The 21,131-nt window shown below is 44.9% G+C and overlaps 1 protein-coding gene and 1 non-coding gene across 2 annotated transcripts in view; both read left to right on the top strand.

The window, feature by feature from the left end:
- The window catches only part of LOC144684600 (polypeptide N-acetylgalactosaminyltransferase 17-like), a 500,196-nt gene that overhangs the window by 47,685 nt on the left and 431,380 nt on the right, over positions 1–21,131 (top strand). The window lies entirely within an intron of this gene.
- On the top strand, positions 16,215–16,431 carry LOC144685149 (small nucleolar RNA U3). The gene has a single exon (XR_013577653.1). It is a non-coding gene; the product is annotated as a small nucleolar RNA U3 (small nucleolar RNA).

Below are 21,131 nucleotides of genomic sequence, written 5' to 3'. Positions count from 1 at the left end.
AATCTCTAACACAAATTAACTTTTGAAGGAATGAGACTCCATATTTCTAAAATTAAATTTTCAGGGCCAGAGAGGTTGTTTGGCAGTAATGACCATCCACTGTGCCATTAAAAATTAATTTACTCCTGAATGCACCAGCTCTAACTTTTTCTGGTGTCTTTAGTGGGGAACTAATGAACAAGCACCTCAATTTCATTGCATTGTATTGATTTCACTGCTGAGTCTATCTGTGAGCACTTCTTGCAGTGTAGCATGTGGAGGAACAGGGTATCTCTGACAGCAAATGCCAGAAGTCGCTGTCTAATTTACTGTATAGAAGCCTCACCTTTATTCTTAATGTGAAGTCTGGGCCATTGCCTTCAGGATGAAAATGGAGCGAAGAAATTGGCAAAGAAAGGATACCATGCAAATAAATAAGTTGATTTTCAGTTCATCGTGCAATAGTGTATGTATATGTTTTACAGTATGAGGAAATGTTTTTGTTGTAAGGTTGTTTGGTGGCTTACTAAAAAGTCTGGAGGCTTGCATGGTTGAACATAAGCTGTTTATCGGCATCCCATAACTATATACATATCCAAGGTACAGCCTTGTATGGGTGCTGTTTCCATGCTGGCTCCTTCTTGACTCTATCGTCATGTGACTCTATCTCATACTGTGGGCAGTACTGTCCTCCAGTCCCACATTGACCCTTACTCTGCCAAATGCCTTATACCACACCTTCTCCCAAGTCTTTATCCAAATATATTTACAATACAATCATTACTTGCTACCCCTTTAACCCCACCCCCCTCAAGCCTCTGACTTTATAAATTCAGGCGGTTTGGAGGCTTGGGAATTCTTCCAGATCTGGATCTGTTGTGTATGGAGGAATGGTAGTTTCAGTTGTTTTGGTTTGACTTGTTGGTTTGGCATTGAATTTGTAGCACTGGATGCTTACGGTGCTCGATTGTCTTCATTTGATTCATCTTTTGCGCTCCTCCGAGTTACGGTTCTCTTTATCGATAACCCATCTGCTTTGTTCAGACACCGTGGGCAGGATTTTACGCGTCGGCGAGTGGGGGCGGGGCCTGCTCGCCGATGTGTAAAATGACGCGTAGTGATGTCGGGGGGGAACTCCCAACGCCACCGCGCCCCAGTTAAATTTTCAGGAAGGCGAGAGCGCAGCGAAATCAGCTGCACGCCCGCCGACCTGTCAATGGCCAATTGAGGCCCTTGACATAGTCAATTGAGTAATTAAAGAACCTGCCCGTCCAACCTTAAGGTTGGCAGGCAGGCCAGGAGCCCCGGCGGGAACTAGAAAAAACATGAAACCTCATCCATGGGCGAGATGAGGTTTCATGTACGATTTAAAAAATTTTAATAATGGTTTTGTAAAAATTATGGACATGTCCCAACATGTTAGGGAAATTTTATTTTTCTATTTTTATCTTTTTTACATGTACAGCCGATCTCCCTGAGGCTGCACTTAGCCTCAGGGAGATGAGTGTGCTCTTTCATGCGCATGCGTACAATAGTGCATGCTCGATTTTGGGATTCCCCCCCTGCCCGCACAGGGAGCGCATAGCACTTCCGTGCGGACATCACGCTGGGCAGGTCTTAATTGGCCCGCCCACGTAAAATGGCGGCGCGCCTCCGATCGGGGGCGCCGATCCAAAGCATGCCTGTACGCGCCTGCTATTCAACTTCCCCTCCGACAGGGGGAAAATTCAGCCCCGTGGGTTTGTCCCATTCCTTCCGAAGGGAATGTTCACTCTATTCATTCCTAGAGTGGACTCAGATTTTCCTTTTTTGTGGGGTCTGCCATGCTCTTGCTGGAAGTTGATGTTTCAAAAATGAAACCTTTATTTCCACTGGTTTCACAATTTCAGCCAAATATTTGTTTACTCCCTTATTTCACAATACTTTTTCAAGCTTATGAGTCTTTTCATTCAGCTTAGCAACCACTCTGGTGAGTCCAGTTGTCCTTGTTTCAGAGTTGTCTGTTTTTAAAATCTGAATTTGCTCTTCCATGCTGCAGATGTTATTCAGATTGGATCAGGGTTCAAGAATTTCATTGCTCTTTTCATGATGAAGTTCCAACATTTCATCAAACTCATCTTCCACACATGAAATTTGATTCTCCACACTGGACAGTTTTTCCTTTGCAGAGCCTAATTCCTGTGTGCTATCCTTCAGGCTCACATTCTTTAATTTTACTTCTGCTAATTCTGAGAGTCTTCCCGCTCCTTTGTGAAAAATTCTACTTTCTCTTGCAACTGTTCAACTTTTTCTTGACATTCTAGGTTCTTGATTTTCATTTCAGCCATTCAATTTTTCAACAACTCAATGGTGTTCAGTATGAGGCCTCCAGTACTTTTCCAATCCAGCTCGTGTTCTTTAGTCCAATGGCTTTAATTTTGTTAACAAGTCTATTATGTGGCACTTTATTAAATGCCAGTTGAAAATCCATATGTGAAACATCAACTGCACTCCCCCATCACCCCTCTCCATTATTTCATCACAGGACTCAATCAGGTTAGTCAGACATGACTTGCTTTTAATAAATTCACGCTGGCTTCCATGAATTAGCTCAAACTTTTCCAAATGTCAATTAATTTTGTGCTTGACCATTTTCTCGAAGTGTTTCTCCAGCACTTGGCTTTAGTATTTGCTGAGTTTCTTCATTTTTTTAAACAAGGATGTAACATTTTCAATTCTCCAGTCTTCTAGTATCACTGCCACACCTAAAGAAGATTGGAGAATTGTAACCAGAGCCTCCAATGTTTCTACCCTGACTTCTCTCAGTAATCTCGGTTGTAACCTATTTAAGCCTGGTGATTTTCTATTTTTTAGTACAAGCTCTTTTTTATTTTTTATCCAATCCAATATCGCCACTACCTCCTCATTTATTGCTACATTGACAGATTCTCTAGTGAAGACCGATGCAAAGAGCTCATTGGCCAGTATCTTCCGGTTGGTGAGCGGGGGCGGGTGCCACTCGCTGACGCGTAAAATGACATGGGGTGACGTCGGGCGTGCATCCCGACGTCACCCTGCGTCATTTAGATTGTCAGTTCAGCGGGCGCTATCCCGAGTCGGATGTGTGCCCGCCCACCTGTCAACGGCCTATTAAGGTCATTAAAAAACCAATTGGACTCAATAATGGATCTGCCTGTCCAACCTTAAGGTTGGTGGGCAGGCCGGGAGCCAGGCAGACTTTTGTAAAAACATGAAGCCTCATCCAGGGGCGGGATGAGGTTTCATGAGCGATTTAAAAAAGTGCAGAATTTTTACAATAAAAGTTGTGGACATGTCCCAGCTTGTGTGACAGTGTCACATGAGGGACATTTTTTTCTAATCTTTACTGAAAGTTTTAAATTGGTGTCAATCTCCCTGAGGCAGTACTTTGCCTCAGGGAGATCTGTGGGTTCTTTTGCGCGCATGCATGAAAGACAGCACTCCCGGCTGAGGGAATCCCCACCCCCCCGCTCCCGCCCGTACAGGGAGTGCGGAGCGCTTCCTGGTGCACATCACGCTGGGCGGGCCTTAACTGGCCCACCAAAGTAAAATGGCTGCGCGCCCCCGGTCAAGGGCACCAATCGGAGGCGCGCCTCTGTGCGCCTGCTCTTCAATTTCACCCCATGGTGACGGGGGGGGAAGATCCTGGCCCTAGAATTTTTTGTTGTTAAGCCGTTCACCATATTTGGTTTTACAAACACAACTTTACAAGATTATTAAACTTAATACCATGAATTTAATTTGAATGGGACGACTTCCTGTTAGTGGATCTCGGTATTAATATTGCTCAAGATGAGAATCTGTCATATTTTTGCAATGATTGCTCAGGTTTTCTTTTAAATTGTGTTTAAATTGTGCTTTTTGCCTTTTCCTCACCTTCTTGCAATTTTTTCCATGTTATGCACAAGAAGCAAGGTAGTCACGGTCATGGTTTGCAAATGCCAACACCACCTCTTGCTCAACTGGCCAGGAGAAATCCTTCTGCACTAAAGGACAGGACTCCCGTTTTGCAGCTTTCTATTGCTTGCACATCCTGCCCACCTAAATATCGCAATGCCGCGCACTGACATCGGGATGCTCGCGCGACATTTTAGGCACTGACGTGCGGGTTCCGCCACCTGCGCGTCAGCCAGAGAATTCAGCCCATAGGGTGAGGGAGTGCACCAGTGCATCCAGCACCAGTGGCTCAATCTTAAAGCTGTCACTGAATGAAGGGGTAAAAACACCCAAAGGAAAACCAGTGGTGCAAAGTGTCCTATTTAGTGGTATGGTTCTGGAGGTTCTATTCAATGATAATAATTTATATTTGTTTAGTGCCTTTCATGTAATCAACATCCCAAGGCACTTCACAGGGACATTATAAAACAAAATATGATACTGAGTCACATAGGAGAAATTAGGTGAGATGACCAAATGCTTGGTCAAAGAGGTAGGTTTTAAAGAGTGTCTTAAAGGAGAAAAGTGAAGTAGAGGGGCAGAAAAGTGTCGGGAGGGAACTTAAGGTCGACACAACAGAACACTTGGCCACCATTGGTAGAGCAATTATAATCAGGGATGCTCAGGAGGCCAGAATTAGAGGAACACAATATCTCAGAGTGTTGTGGGGCTGGATGATTTGGGAAAGGAAGGGGCAAGGCCATGAAGGGATTTGAAAACAAGGATGAGAAATTTAAAATCAAGACGTTTCTTGACCAAGAGCCAATGTAGGTGAATGAGCTACAGAGGTGATAGTAGAACAGGGCTTGGTGTGAGTTGAGGAACTGGCAGCAGAGTCTACAGAGGGCAAATGTGGGAGAGCAGCCAGGAGTATGTTAGAATAGTCAAGCCAAGATAATGTTATGCAGTCTGAGAGACAACGGTGACAGTCTTTTGATGAGAGGTCCATCTTACCATAAGGAACAACACCAGAACAGCATAGATAGAAGTGATAAATTGAGTGAGTGATGTTTCACCTGTGGCCCAAATCAGGAAGCAGGTCCACAAGAAATTTGCTGAGTTATGCAAGGTTGCCAAGGCAAACATCCTAATGTGTAGCTTAACTTTGTAATGTTGTATTTCAATGCCTATTAACTGCACTTGGTCGCAGAGGGAGAATGTACATTATGCATTATACTTTTGATGCGTAAATTGCCAATGAGTTTTCTATGTGAAATTGTTTTAAAGTGAAGGTTCTCTACGCACATGTCTTTTCACATGTCTTTGGACATGCAGCAAACACAATGCAAGAGAAACAGAGGGGACATGGCAGGGAAATTTTTTTCTAAGCTTTATTGAAAGTTTTGAATTGGTGCCAATCTCCCTGAGGCAGTAATTTGCCTCAGGGAGATCTGTGGGTTCTTTTGCGCACATGCGTGAAAGACAGCACTCCCGGCTAAGGGAATCCCCCCTCCGCCCGTACAGGGAGCACATAGCGCTTCCTGGTGCATGTCACACTGGGCGGGCCTTAACTGGCCCGCCTACTTAAAATGGCTGCGCGTCCCCAATTGGGGGCGCCGATCGGAAGCACGCCCGCTCCTGCACTTCCCCCCCGACAGGGGTAAAATGTTGTCCATTTAGTACCTTACTTGTGCTTCCTGATTCCATAAGAAAATCTTTTTTTGCTCCCTAATCTGTCCCACCCTTTCTTAGCTATTTATAAATGATTTTAATGTTCCCTTTAATATTAGCTACTGATCTGAGAGAATTCTTTCCCTCTTTTATTTCCTTTTTTTAGATCTCCTCTGTACTTTCTATATGAAGCCTGATTCTCTGCTGCATTCTTTACTAAACAATTATCAGAAGCCTCCTTTTTCTGTCTCATTTTAATTTTTATTTATGTACTTATCCAGGGAGCTTTAGCTTTTTTTAGGATGAGCTGCATTTCCCTCTTACGAGAACATATCTGTTCTGTACCCAAACTATCTCCCCTTTGGGAGATGTTATTGTTTTGATTCCAATCCACCTGTGCCAGATTTCTTTTCAACTTACTGAAGGCAGTGTTCCTCCAGTGAAGTATTTTCATGCTTGATTGTTCCTTGTCTTTTCCATAACTATTCTAAACCTGATGGTTTTATGATCACTCTTCTCTAAGCGTTTCCCCAATAAAACATGCTCCACTTGCACGACTTCCTTGTCGGGCTGCAAACACACTGATCAAAAAAATTCTCTTGTACACATTTCAGCTATTCCTCCACTTCTTTGCCCTTTACATGTTACGATCCCAGTCTATAATGGATAATTGAATTTCTCCATTATCACTACTGTATGGTTCTTGCACCTTCCTGTAACTTACCTACAAATTCGCTCCTTCCCACTATTTGGTGGACTACAGTATGCACCTTTAATGTATGGTGCCCTTAATTCTTTTAAATAATTTGTTCATGGGATGTGGGCATCGCTGGCTAGGCCAGCATTTATTGCCCATCCCTAATTGCCCCCCATCCCTCATTGCTCTTGTTCAGGGGGCATTTTTAAAGAGTCAACCACATTGCTGTATGTCTGGAGTCACATATAGGCCAGACCAGGTAAGGATGGCAGATTTCCTTCCCTAAAGGGGCATTAGTGATCTAGATGGATCTTTATAAGAATCGGCAATGGTTTTGTGGTCATCATCAGACTTTCAGTTCCAGATTTTTAAAAATTGATTCAAACTCGGGTCCTCAGAGCATTACCCTGGGTCTCTGGATTACTAGTCCAGTGACAATACCACTATGCCACCTCTTCCCCCCTTAATGTATCAAAACATCCAAAGGAGCTTCAAAGGAACATGAGTAACCAAAATTTGATACTGAGCCAAATAAAGAGATATTAGGAGAGGTGACCAAAAGCCTGGTCAAACAGCTAGATTTTAAGGTACATCTTATAGCAGGAGAGAGAGGTAGCAGGAATTTCAGAGCTTAAGACCCAGGCAGCTGAATGCATGGTCGCTGATGGTGGAGTAATGAAAATCAGGTATGCGCAAAAGGCCAGAATTGGAGGAGCAGCTAAGTTTTGAAGGGTTATAGGGCTGGACGAGGTTAAACATGATATTCCTTCTGAATTTTAAGGAAATAGAGATGTTAAAACATTCTGGGGTGGTTTTAATATTTTTCAGTTCATTCTGTTAAAATGAGGTAAGCTTTTGAATGGCAAAAAACTACTCATTCTATAAAAAAAAGCAGCCCTTCCCAATAGGCATTCTTTAAAATAGTTCTATTTTATAAAATTTGAGAAGTTCTAACTCAAAGTAAGATCACAACATGGAGACCTGTCATGCTCGGTTTCAAACTTCGAAAAGTGTGTTTGTCATGTTTTTATTTGTCCTTGGGCTGTGGACTACATTGGTCCACCCATAGTTAAAAGAGGTTAGTCAACAACTCCATTATTGTTGTATCATGCAACTACCAGGATGGTAGAGGGCGAGCCAGATGGACCAAGATCAGTTTTTTAACCTAACAATTTCTATGCTGCTATATGGTGTGTCACTGCAATCGCTTACATGTCAGATCAAGTTGGGGTGGAAATTCTCTCCCCTGTTGGGTGTTTATGACAATCTGGCAGTTTTCATGATCATTTTCTGTGGGATTTAAATTCACAATCTTAGGGTTGCAATTCCAGTGCCATAACCACAGAGACTGTTAATGCTGCCTTTCATTATATTGAACAGGCATACTTCTTGATCCTGGATACTGATCTTGGTGCCATTAATTAAGAAATTCAGTACCGTCTGGGGCTTTGGCTAAGCATTTTAGTGTTCACATCAATTGAAATTTAAAATTATATTGCTCTCTGTTCTCCCCTTTGTAGAATGACAGAAATTATGGCACAGGGAAAGGTCATGCAGTCAATTCCGCCTGTGTCAGTGCCAGCTCCCCGACTGGAGCAATCTAATCTAATTTCATTTGACTGTCCTTTCCTTTTATTGTTTCCTATTCTTCATTTCCATCCATTTCCCTGATTCCCTATTCAATGATATTATAACCTAAACCTGTGGCAAAGTATTCAATACTGTTCGTCTTTTATGTGAAAATAAATTCTTCTAACTTCTCCCTTTAATTTGCTAGTGATAATTTTTTGTGTGTGGCTCCTTGTTACTGATTCATGAACCAGTGAAACGATCTTTTACTACTTATCTTCTCATACTCTTTCATATCTTGGAATGTATAATTTACAATGCAATTTCCTCATTCAAATGCCCTGGTGAGTTTCCATAAATGAAACACATACCTTTCAATCTGAATCTTTTTTGTCTTGCAGCAGTAACGGCATGGTTGGCTTGACTGCAATAGCTTGTTTACTACAGTTTGCGTAGGATTCCCATTACATCTTCAGTCTATCAGATGCTTCAAAATTTCACACACTAAACCAGATTTCCTACAATCTGAAACACTCATTCAAATATACTTACATTTAAATGATTTACAGGAACAACAATATTAAGCATATACTATATAATCCAAGTAGCAATATACAATATATATACCTAGAACATCGTAGTGGCTGCAAATCAAAAGTAATCAATTGAATGTGAAATGCTTTGGGATAGTTTGAGGATATTAAAGACACCACTTTTTTAAAAAAAAGAACATGCATTTATAAAATCAAATTCATTCTTTAATGGAGCCATTATTCATTCAAGCTCTTATTACTGTCTATTTTGATGATGTAGGGTATTTAAGGTATAATGTCAGCCAAATGCTCACTGAGTTCTTTAATCTGAAGTAAGCTTCAGAAATACAATAAAAACTGAAAAAGACTGGAAGATGCATTTGCTCTAAGGTCTTGATTCTTTTGAGCAGTGGGTATTCAATCAATCATGATCAATGCAACACTGCTATTTTGACATCTGATAAGAGCACAAATTCTCTTTATATTTCAGTAAAGTCAGAGCCCAATATCATGACGACCCCATGGAATACTGATGAGAAGGTAAACACACATTATCTGAGATTCCAGCTAGCTTCACACTCCAGTGTTTGCAGGCATGAGATCTGGACACCTGCCAATATTTCCAGCTATCTAATACACAAACTAAAGTGCACAATCCAATTCATATCTCGATCAAAAGAATTATGTGGCTGTAGAACAGAGACAGAAATGGCCATGTTAGTACCATCTTAAAAGTACTTCCAAACCTATCAGAATAAAATTGTTGGATTTATATATAAAAGTTACAATACGGAAATAGGCAATTCAACCCGACCAGCCCAAATCGATGTGTACCCTCCATGCGAACAAATCATTTTAATCACATTTACCAACCGTGTTCCCATATCTCTTCAATCTCCATGCCTTTGATCCTCTATCCAGTCTAATGTGATATGTTGACACAGTTTCTGCCTGAACCACCAGGTCCTATGTTGCGTTATTATAATTATATAATACCTTGGGCTTATTTACTGTACAAGACACAAGACACCAATCACTCATAAGGGATTGGGTAAACACGTTGCCAGTTCACTTATTAAGACTAGGCACATGAGAACATAGGTATAAAGCTTGAAAACACCAGAGTTGTGTGTGTGCTTTGTTCAGAGCAAATGTGAAACTAAGACTGGATCACATGACACATTTTCCTTCCAGTGAGGTCACGCTTCTATCCCTTAAAGGAATATTACAACATACACCCTTTCTTTTTAAAGATACTTTCTCCTCCTTCTACATAAATATAGCTATTTACAATACATGTTCATGTTTAGTTACCATTACGTAAGTGTACAGAACTGATGAATCTCTGAGTCCCTAAAGCGTAGAGGTAACCTGTTGGTATACCCAGATCTTGGAATGGTAACCTTATCTGGTGCTTTCTTTAATTGCTCATGGTGACCTCTGGGATTGTCATGCTTAGATATTGTTTCTGGTTGCATTTGGGACATTATCCTAGATAGTGGATGAGAAGCCGGAATGGATTCAATTTGTCCTTGGTTACGCCTCACCATTGTGCCTTTGTGTGATGACTTCATAGGATCTTGGTTCTGAACAAATTCTTGTTGGTTGGTTGCCCCGTACCTTCTGTGTAATCCTGGATATGAACTTGTTGCCCCAACTATAAACCTGGCAACTCTGTACCAGCTTTTTTTATCATGCATATTGGTCATTGTCTCTTGTAGTTGTAAAAGTTGCTCTCTAGTTTCTGAGAGACTAGCATGGGGAAGAGTAGGTAACAAGAATGCACTGGTCTGCCAAACATGAGCTCTGCCAACGATGGAATCATTGCATTTAAAGGTGTTGCTCTCAGGTGTAACAGTACAATGTGTAGATGTTGCTTGGTCTGTCTGTGTTTGAAAATAAAGGATTTCACCATGTAAATTATCCATTCAGCTAGGCCATTAGATCTTGGGTAATCAGGAGAAGAAGTAGTGTGATTGATATTCCACATCTCATACAAATCCTGAAATGGTTTAACGGACCATTATCCATAATAATCTCTCTAGGCACACCAAATAAACTGAAAATAGCACTTACAGTGTGTGCAACAGTTGTGATTGACATATTGTGCAATGTTGAATAATGGGGTATTTGATAAAGTAGTTGACGAAGATGACGAAGTCAGTGCCATGGAGATGAAAGAGGCAGGATACGATTTTGGACCAAGGATGGGTAGGAATTTCATGTGGAATCAGCGGTCCTTTGTGCTGACCTGGCATATGCTCTTGACAGGCCTCACACTTCTTGATGACGACTTCAATGTCATTATTCATACCCAGCCAATAGACTGTCTGTCTTGCGAGTCTTCTCATCTGATCTATGCCCATGTGTGAGTGATAAAGTTGTTGAAGAGTATCAGATCACAAAGATTCTGCTATGATAGTCTGTCTGCCTTTAAAAATGACTCCCTGAGAGATGCCTGGCTCACCCGAATAAGGCCAAAATGGTCTCATGTTCATGGGCATGCTGAATTGGATCAGGCCATCCTTCAGTGATGGTTTTCCACAGTTTCTGTAGTGCAGAATCTTTCGCCGTTTCTTCTTTTGGTAGTTGGCATTTGTGTTGTGCAAGATGTACCAGATCAATTTGGTGAACATTTTCACGTTCGATGTCAGTGAAGTCAACTTCCAGCCAGAGAGGAAATATTGGATGCTCTGAGGATCATTTTCTAATCCTCACTAGGTTCAGGCGAGGTACCAAAGGATTGGAGGTCTGCGAATGTTATACCATTATTTACAAAGGGTGTGAGGGATAGGCCAGAAAATAATAGGCCGGTCAGTCTGACTTCGGTAGTGGGCAAATTATTGGAATCGCTCCTGAGAGACAGGATAAACTGTTACGTAGAAAGGCACAGATTGATCAGGCGTAGTCAGCATATTTTTGTTAGGTCTTACTACCTTGATCAAATTTTTGAGGATGTAACAAGGAGGACCGATGAGGGTAGTGAAGTGGAGGTTGTCTACATGGATTTCAGTAAGGCATTTGACAAAGTCACACATGACAGGCTGGTCAGAAAAGTGAGATCCCATGGGATGCAGGGGAAGGTGGCGAGTTGGATCCAAAATTGCCTCAGTGACAGGAAAGGGTAATGGTCGATGAAAGTTTTTGCGAATGGAAAGCAGTTTTGAGTGGCGTTCCATAGGGCTCAGTGTTGGGGCCCTTGCTGTTTGTCATATATATTAGTGATTTGGACTTAAACCTGGGAGGCATGATGGGGAATCACAATGTCGTTGTTTTAGATGACACAAAAATTGACCATGTAGTTGATAGTGAAGAGGATAGCTGTTGTCTCCAGAATGATATCCATGGTTTGGCTGAGTGGGCGGAAGAGTGGCAAATGGAATTAAATCTGGAAAAGTGTGAGGTAATGTATTTGGGGAGGGCAAACAAAGCAAGGGAATACTCAATAAATGGGAATATTGAGAGGGGTTGAGGGAGTGAGAGACCTTGGAGTGCTTATCTACAGGCCCCTGAAAGTGGCAGGACAGGTGGATAAGGTGGTAAAGAAAGCATATGGAATGGTCTCCTTTATTGAATGGGGTATTGAATACAAAAGCAGGGATGTAATGATGGAACTGTATAAAATGCTAGTTAGGCCACAGTTGTAATTTTGTGTACAGTTCTGGTCACGACATTACAGGAAGGACATAATTGCTCTGGAGAAAGTACAGAAGAGATTTACAAGAATGTTGCCAGGGCTTGAAAATTGCAGCTATGAAGCAAGATTCAGTAGGTTAGGGTTGTTTTCCTTAGAACAGAGGAGGCCAAGGGGTAATCTAATTGAGGTGTACAAAATTATGAGGGGCCTAGATAGGGTAGACAGGAAAGACCTATTTCCCCTAGCTGAGGGGTCAATTACTAGAGGTGATCGGTAGAAGGATTAGAAGCAACATAAGGAAAAGCCTTTTTACCCGGAGGGTGGCGGGCGTCTGAAAGTCACTGCCTAAATTGGTGGTTGATGCTGAAATACTCAACTCATTTAAAAGGTACCTAGGTCTGCACCTGAAGTGCTGTAACCTGCAAGGCTACAGACCAGGTGCTGGAAGGTGGAATTAAAATTAGTGTTCTTTTTTCTGCTTTTGTGGCCGATGCAGACATGATTCGGCCTCTTTCTGCACCGTAATTTTTTATGGTTCTAACTTGTAGATCTAAGGATATAACATCTGTTTTCGCTAGGTTAGGCAATCTGCTAAATGTATGCGATGTAACCATCACAGTAGTAACCTTGAATCTTTATCAAGAGACGTTGCAATCTTGGTGGTGCACTGGTCAATGGTTCTTACTAAATCATCTTCAGTGGCTTGTAGTCGGTCTCTACTACAAACCTTTTGCCAAACAGATAGATATGAAAACGCATGATTCCAAACACTAAAGCTAATGCTTCCTGCTTGATGTTGGAGTAGTTGTGTTGCGTTACAGACAGAGGTTTTGAAGCAAATACAATTGGTTTGTCTTTTTGTAGTGTGCATGTCCCCAGACCTTTCTGTGAGGCATCTATATCCAGGGTAGTTGTCTCCCTAGGGTCATAAAATTGCAATGTCGATGTTTCTGATGACTGTTTCAGTGCCTCAATGAGGTATTAGAGGTCTTCATACCACAGGAACGGTGCATCCTTTCTCAGCAATTTCCTTAGTGTTGAAGATTTTTGAGCGAAATTGGGAATGTATGGAGACAAGAAATTAAAGGGGCCTAGGCTAGAATTTTATGACTCCGTTAGCATAGGGTGTCATGGCGGGTGGGGGAGGACAATATAGCGAGAAGGCCAAAAATCAGTTTCACGCCCTCATGAAACCAGTTTGCGATTGTCCTCCCCACCCGTCAATAGTGGGCTGCGTTCCCCGATGTAGCATGTCGCGAACCTAACTTCCAATACTTTAGCATTGTTATAAGTCCTGCTTGCCAGAAGATTCCCCCCACATCAAAGTTACTGGCCACGTTGCCGTGACTTCAGAACAGCGTGCTTCACGACTGCCTTTGAAGGGCATGCACCTGGCGACCTGAACTTCGAGGGGAAGTCGGAGATGAGTGCACGCAACCTTGTGCAGTGCTCGTGGCATCACCCGTAAGACATCAAGGATGAGTCACCAGGCAATGGTGTGGGGTGCAGGCAAGTCGCTTTCTCCTGGCTGGCTTTCGGTGCGGTGTCGGGCTAAGCGCTCCAGTGCGGTCAGGGTGGGGCAGGGGGTGCTTGGAGGGAGCAAGGCAGCACAGACCGAAGGAAATACTCAATTACATCCTGGGGGTGGAGGGGTGTGTGGGGGGTGAGGGAAGCGGCCACACACTTGGAAAAGCTTGTCAAAAGTGAGCATTCTTCCGCAGCTGAGACCGATCAGCTGCAGCTCCATTAACATGCTTGGAGTCAAGCAACGCAAAAGCATGAAAGTGCCCCCAAATGCTGCAGAACTTTTCACCCTTTGGGCACAGACTGTAAATTAATATGCATTTTAGGGGACAGCAGAACAATTGATCGGCTGGGCAAGTTTTATAATCCCCTTGCAAAAGTTGTCCATGGCACAGTCACTGGTGGAGGAGCTGTCAGCCCCTTGCAATGTCTTTATTAAGGTTTGGGCCAGTGTCCATCATGTTTCAAGCTAACAGCACAGCCTTGCAGTGCAGGTTAGGAGAATGCCTACACCTGAGCTGAGAGCACAGCATGCAGTCCAGTGGCCAAAGCTGCCGCCAATCGGTCAAGTGGAGCGGGGCGGAGGTGGGTGGGGTTTCGGACAGCCAATGAGCGCAGTACTCACTGGCCATCCAAGTGGTGGCCAGCACTCTCCTGCAAGCGTGAAGAGGCCTTCAGACTTAACCAAGAGAGGTTCTTAGTACACCCATGCAAACCCACAGATCCTCTCTTTGATCCTGCAGGAGGAGGGCATCAGGATCATGGAGCCTGGTGATTTAGCAGTGTGCCTCATGGCTTACAGGGAGCAGAGAAGAAGAAGAAGGGAGCTGTGGAGACATCTGGCTTGGCAAAGGGAGGGGCACCTCCCTCAAGATGAAGGGGTGGCAGTGCCTTCTGCTCACACACTGAAGATCCACAGCGATCCATCGTTCGTAGGTGCCTCACTAGACCCAGGGTCTATAGACGGCCTTTGTCATTCCTGCAGATGACATAGAACCAGTGTCGCTGAAGACTGCACAAGTCTAGGGAACGGGTTGGTCACATACACCACCTGCTGCAGGATTTGGTACCATGGATACTTGGAGGGCATCCACTGCCTGCGGCTGTGAAAGTTACCGTGGCTCTCAGTTTTTATGCCCAGTCTCCACAGGTGACCTGTGCGGGATCTCCCAAGCCCCCACGCACAAGTGTATCCAGGAGGTCATGGACACCATCTTTGCGAAGGCACAGAACTTTGTGCATTTTGCCTGGGATCAGGAAAGCCAGGAAGCAAGAGTGCTGGGATTTGTGCAGATTTCAGGTTTTCCACAGGTGCAGGGTGCCATTGACTGCACTCACGTGGCGCTTAGACCTCTATGGCAACAAGCAGGCAACTACATCAATCGCAAGGGCTTCCACCCGCTGAATGTTCAGCTGATGTGTGACCACCACAAATGCATCCTACAGGTCTGCGCACAATTCCAAGGGAGTGTCCATGACTCCTACATCCTTGGCAGGCCTCAGATCCCTGACATCTCCCAGGTTCCAGAGAGGCTGCAGGTTTGGCTCCTCGGGGATATGGGCTACCCACAGAGGACATGGCTGATGATGCCCATGCAGCGGCCTCGGACTGCAGCAGAGTGACGGTATAGCGTGGCTCATGCTGTGACCTGGACTTTGGTGGAACAAATGATAGGCATTTTGTAAATGTGGTCCTGATGCCTCGGCTGGTCTGGTGGAGCCCTGCAATGCAGTCCATCGAGGGTGTCGCGCGTCATCATCGCTAGCTGGGCGCTTCACAATCTGGCATTGCAATGGTGGGAGGAACCTGGCTGAGGAGAAGATGGAAGAGCTGCACGTCTCCTCTGATGAGGAGGATGTCAAAGGGGGATGACAGTGATGAAGTTGAGAATATCAACGATGAGGCCATTGCACTGGTCAGGCGCGCTTGAGAGGCCCTCATAGCCGTAAGATTCGTGGAGAATGATGACCAGATGCAGGGAGGAGTCCTGACATCCTCACCTTGCATCTGTGAATGTTTGACTCCAGTGTGGCTGCTGGCAGCGCACATACCCTCCATGCTCAGGCTCATGTCATGGAGATGCAGCGGAGGCTCTAATAGTTGCTAGATTCCAGGAGGATGACGACGATATGCAGTGAGGACACCCCATAGATCTTCACATTGCCTCTGTGAATGTCTGACTCCTGTCTGGCTGAGGGCAGCTCACTTGATCTCTATGATCAGGGTCCTATCATGGAGACATAGCCGTGAAATTTTAAATGTACCTGATCCTTTGTCAGTATTCGGCACCTGACCCTTTCAGGAGCACACCGTTACCGCTCAGAGATGCTGAAGAGATGGGGGCCAGCCCCACCTCAAAGTTGCTGAGAGCACACAGAGAGAATGACGGAACTCTGACACCTGTCCATGACATTCTGGCAGCAATGACAAGCACCGTCTAGGTGCAGGCATCAGTAATGTGTCCAGTGAGTGTGAAGCCAGACCATCACTTTGGCCTGAAGGTTACACACTGCACAGGGAAGAGGCCCTGGACTGAGACACCTGCCTTTATTTTGTGCAGGAACCAACATCTTCACATCTGAGTGACATGAACACTGCTCATCATAACAAGGAGCCATAGGCAGGGAGACATTCTTAGAAGTTTATTTACAATAGTGAACATTATGTACAAGTGATTAACACCCTTGCCCAGGCTGTGCAACTACCCTGTAGTCTATACTCTTAGGGATCATTTCTATAGTTTTTTTCTTGAGAAATGTGTTTCTAGAGTGTTTGGTCTCACAAACCACAAGGAGGATTTATAGTGTTCTCTTCTGAGCAGGAAGCAGACATTGAGTGTTGCTTTTAGCAGCTGTTCTCTGTCATTGATGAGTGTTCCTTCTCTCTCTTGTAGAGAGCTGGAGGAAGAGAACACAGTCTGAGTGGTCGAACCTGCTCCTGGGCCTGGCCAATTTGGCCATTAACAGGTCCAGGCAGCGGGCGATCGAGGGGGGAGTCCCGCCCGATTGTTTGTCCCTCTTCCGCGGCTACGTTCGCGGCCGGGTGTCCCTGGAGAGGGAGCATGCGGTGTCTGCTGGCACTCTCGAGGCCTTCCGTACCCGGTGGGCACCGCGGGAACTGGGGTGTTTTATCAACACCTTTAATCACATTTTGTTTGATGTTTGTAAGTTTCCTTTAAACTTTGTCATTGTTTTTACAGCTGACCTGACTTAGGGGCTGTGTTTGTTTTATCCCTTATTTTGTTAATTTAGTTTAATTGTTTAACTCCACAAAAGAGTTACCCTGTAGTCTTGACTGAGTGGTTAAGGTAACGCATTTGAGGTTTTCCCCATGCAGTTTCGAAACATGCACCTAACTATAGTTTTTTTCTGGGTATCCCTAGAGAGGGAGCGTGCAGTGTCTGCCGGCACCATCGAGGCCTTTTGTGGGCATCGTGGGGACTGATCACATTTTGGTTTGATGTTAGGAAATTTCATTTGAATTTTGTCTTTTGTTTTTGGAGTTTCCCTTTAAAGGGCTGCTTTTACTTTGTCCCTGATTTTGTTAATTTAGTTTAATTGTTTTGACTCAAAAGATTTACATCTTTCTAACCTCCTTAACCCTGCCACTACATCTTGGTGCTCCCCCGACATCAACGGTGGTCGCCCTGTCTGTGATGACCTTGGCAGGTGTCCTCTGGAGGGCTGAGACCTGGAGGGCTCCGCCCTGCTTTGGGTGCCCTGCTGTGGGCCAGTTGCATCCTCCCTGGCCTGTTGAGTTGGAGCTGCGGGGGTCATAGGAAGAGGGGATTTGGATCAGCCAGACCTTCCCGGTGTCACCTGGATGGATGGTCCCAGGTGTCGAGCTGCTGATCCTCCTCCCTTTGGGCGCCTGACGGCCCCTGGCTGATTCCTTGAGGAGAAGGGGAAGCTGGAGTGAGATCAAGCTGCCCTGCACCCCTCTCACTTTGACACTGTTGGAGGCCAACTAAAGCGTCATTGATGGCGTTCAACCCGTGCAGAAATGTAGGACCGATGTCCTGGACCAAGGTCTCCATGGTGGCTGCCATCCCACCAGTGTTGATCTTGGTGTGTTGGCATGCCGGCGCTATCACCTCAGACTGAAGGCGGACGGACTCCTCCATCATGCCTTGCAATCTGAGGAGTGCAGCGGACATCCCTTCCCAATGTTCCCGAGCTTGCCTTTGCAACTCCAGCAATTTGAAGTATGACCGAGTCCAGAGGCTCATCATCTGACTCGACTCAGCAAATGTCTGACGTCCAGTAGTCCTCCGAGTGTCGGAAACATGGGAAGTCCTTGCCTCTGCCTGCTGTGGATCAGACAGTGTAATGTGCTCACCAGATTGTGACCCTAAGCCTACTCTAGAATTAGGTCCCATCAAGGTGTGTGTCTCTACACTGGTGGAGGGTGTGGGTGAGCGCTGTGATGGGTCTTCAATTAAGGTGTCATCAGATTCTTCTTCTGAGGTGTCTTCGGGGTTTCAGTTGAGCACCTGGCTCGTGGACCCTCTCGGCTGCTTTCCAGATGTACCTATGAAAGCAAGGAGAGATAATTACTCATGACAGGGGACTCTGGAACGGGGAACTCACTCACAGCATGGTTGTCTGATGGATGTTGCACTGCTGGTTGCACTTGGTTGAGCACCGCTGACCCCACCATCAGCACAGGAATTGTCCAGATCATCGCTGGCCAGCTGGATGACTCAATTTTCAAAGTTTGTGAAGACATTGATGTTGGGCAGTCCTCCACCAGTCTGCAACCTCTCCCTTTTGTTGTGTGCCAGCTTGTCCTGATGAAGACAGATGGAGAGGGTGTAAGCAGGATGCCTGCCAGGCTAGATGAGAAGGATGCTTGGCATGTGTAGGTGGCGAGTGGTGCCATTGGTTAGGATGAGGACATGATCTGCAGGGCAAATTAAGGTGTGTGAGAGAGTGAATGGTGATGTCCCTTGAATGAGAACCCTGCGGATGTGCGATGGGCTTGTGAGTGTGTGAGTAGAGAGTGATGAGAAGAGTGACTTAACCTGGCGGAAGAGAGGAGATCGTTCATCCTCTTTCGGTAATGGGTGGCTGGCCTCTTTTGCAGGGCGTTGGCGCTGACCATCGCTGCCACCACTGTCTGATGTATAGCAGCTGGGTTGGTGACCTTGCTTGCTGGTCTTTGCCCAGAGCAGGGGTAGAGGACTTCACAGTGGGCCTCCGCTGCATCCAATAGACACCTGAGGGAGGTGTCGCTAAATTTGGGGCAGATGTTTCCTCCCTTTGGCAGCCATGAATTTCCATCAGCTTTCAATCCCTGAGAGAGTGCTCGCTCTGTGCAGGGGTGTCCTTTAAACATGGCGCCTGGATTTTGAAGGCCTGAGGTGACGTTGGGGCGGGTGAATTAGAGGCCGCCCTGCCAGTGGTCGGCAGTATTTCCCATGCATGCATTATTAATGAGGCGGGATATGCTGGGAATGGAATGAAACGGCGTGAAAACCGCCATTGCGGCCGGCGGTAAAATCCTTTTTCACGCTTGCTACTGCACTTTGTGCAAATCTGGGATGATTCCGCCCCTAATCTCTTCGAAGATCTTCCTTATCTTGAGAAGTTGGCATGGCCTTAATATCCTTTATTTTATCCAGATCTGGACATCAGCCAGCACTGGAGTAAATAGAACCGAAGAAATTGATCTGCTGCACGTTGATGTCACATTTCAGGCTTTTGAACACCAATCCTTTGTTAGGTGCCATTTATGTCAATAAGTGCAGATTATGGCTCATCACTTATAAGGGATTGGGTAAACACGTTGTGGGTTCATTTCTTAAGACTAGGCACATGAGAACAGTTACACATAGATATAAAACTTGAAGGCATCAGACTCGTGTGTGTGTGCTCTGCTCAAAGCAAAAGCAAAACTAAGACTGGATCACATGGTACATTTCCCTTTTAGTGATGTCAGGCTGCTATCTCTTTAAAGCATTTTACAACAACCTGGGAGTGAATTCCACATAATCATAACACTCTGTGTGAAGAAGTGTTTCCTGTCTTCTGTTCCCTCAATTGCTTACTTTATTCTTGTACCTTTGGCGCCTTGTTCTTGGCCCTTCCTTCTTAACACCTCAAATACGGGAAACTGCCTGTTTCCATCTTTTTACAGTGTTAAACACTTCTGACATATTGCACTGCTATCTGTAATAAAAACAGAGAATGTTGGAAATACTCAGCAGCTATTCAGGGAGGTGGTGGCATAGTGGTATTGTCACTGGACTGGTAATCTAGAGATCGCGGGTAATGCTCCGTGGACCTGGGTTCAAATCCCACCATAGCAGATGGTGAAATTTGAATTCAGTAAGTATCTGGAATTAAAAGTCAAATCACACAGTGCAGAAGAGGCCCTTCAGCCCATCAAGTCTGTATCAACATGTGAGAAACACCTGACCTACATACCTAATACCATTTACCAGCACTTGGCCCATAGCCTTGAATGTTATGATGTGCCAAGTGCTCATCCAGGTACTTTTTAAAGGATGTGAGGCAACCCGCCTCCACCACCCTCCCAGGCAGCACATTCCAAACTGTCACCACCCTCTGGGTAAAATAGTTTCCCCTCACATCCCCTCTAAACCTCCTGCCCCTCACCTTGAACTTATGTCCCCTCGTGACTGACCCTTCAACTAAGGGGAACAGCTGCTCCCTATCCACCCTGTCCATGCCCCTCATAATCTTGTCCACCTCGATCAGGTCGCCCCTCAGTCTTCTCTGCTCCAACAAAAACAACCCAAGTCTATCCAACCTCTCTTCATAACATAAATGTTTCATCCCAGGTAACATCCTGGCGAATCTCCTCTGAACCCCCTCCAGTGCAATCACATCCTTCCTATAATGTGGCGACCAGAACTGCACACAGTACTCCAGCTGTGGCCTCATGAAGGTTTTATACAACTCCAGCATGACCTCCCTACTTTTGTAATCTATGCCTCGATTGATAAAGGCAAGTGTCCCATATGCCTTTTTCACCACCCCACTAACATGCCACTCTGCCTTCAGAACTTCCTAGTGTCATGCTGTTCATTGAATACTTCTTTGTCAAATTACTCCTTCCAAAGTGTATCACCTTACACATTTCAGGGTTAAATTCCATCTGCCACTTATCTGCCCATTTGACCATCCCGTCTATATCTTCCTGTAGCCCAAAACACTCAACCTCACTGTTAACCACCTGGCCAATCTTTGTGTCATCCACAAACTTACTAATCCTACCCCCCACATAGTCATCTATGTCGTTTATATAAATGATGAATAATAGGGGACCCAGCACAGATCCCTGTGGTACGCCACTGGACACTGGCTTCTGGTCCCTAAAGCATCCTTCTGTCATCACCCTCTGTCTCCTACAACTAAGCCAATTTTGAATCCACCTTATCAAATTACCCTGTATCTCATGTGCGTTTGCCTTCTTTATAAGTCTCCCATGTGGGACCTTGTCAAAGGCTTTGCTGAAATCCATATAAACGACATCAACTGCACTACCCTCATCTACACACCTGGTCACCTCCTCAAAAAATTCAATCAAATTTGTTAGGCATGACCTCCCTCTAACAAATCCATGTTGATTGTCCCTGATCAAACCTTGCTTCTCCAAGTG

This window comes from Cetorhinus maximus, chromosome 9 (genome assembly GCF_964194155.1).
Source record: "Cetorhinus maximus chromosome 9, sCetMax3.hap1.1, whole genome shotgun sequence".
NCBI lineage: Eukaryota > Metazoa > Chordata > Chondrichthyes > Lamniformes > Cetorhinidae > Cetorhinus > Cetorhinus maximus.
The sequence above is the reverse complement of the archived record's forward strand: the minus strand, read 5'-3'. Positions and strand labels throughout refer to the sequence as shown.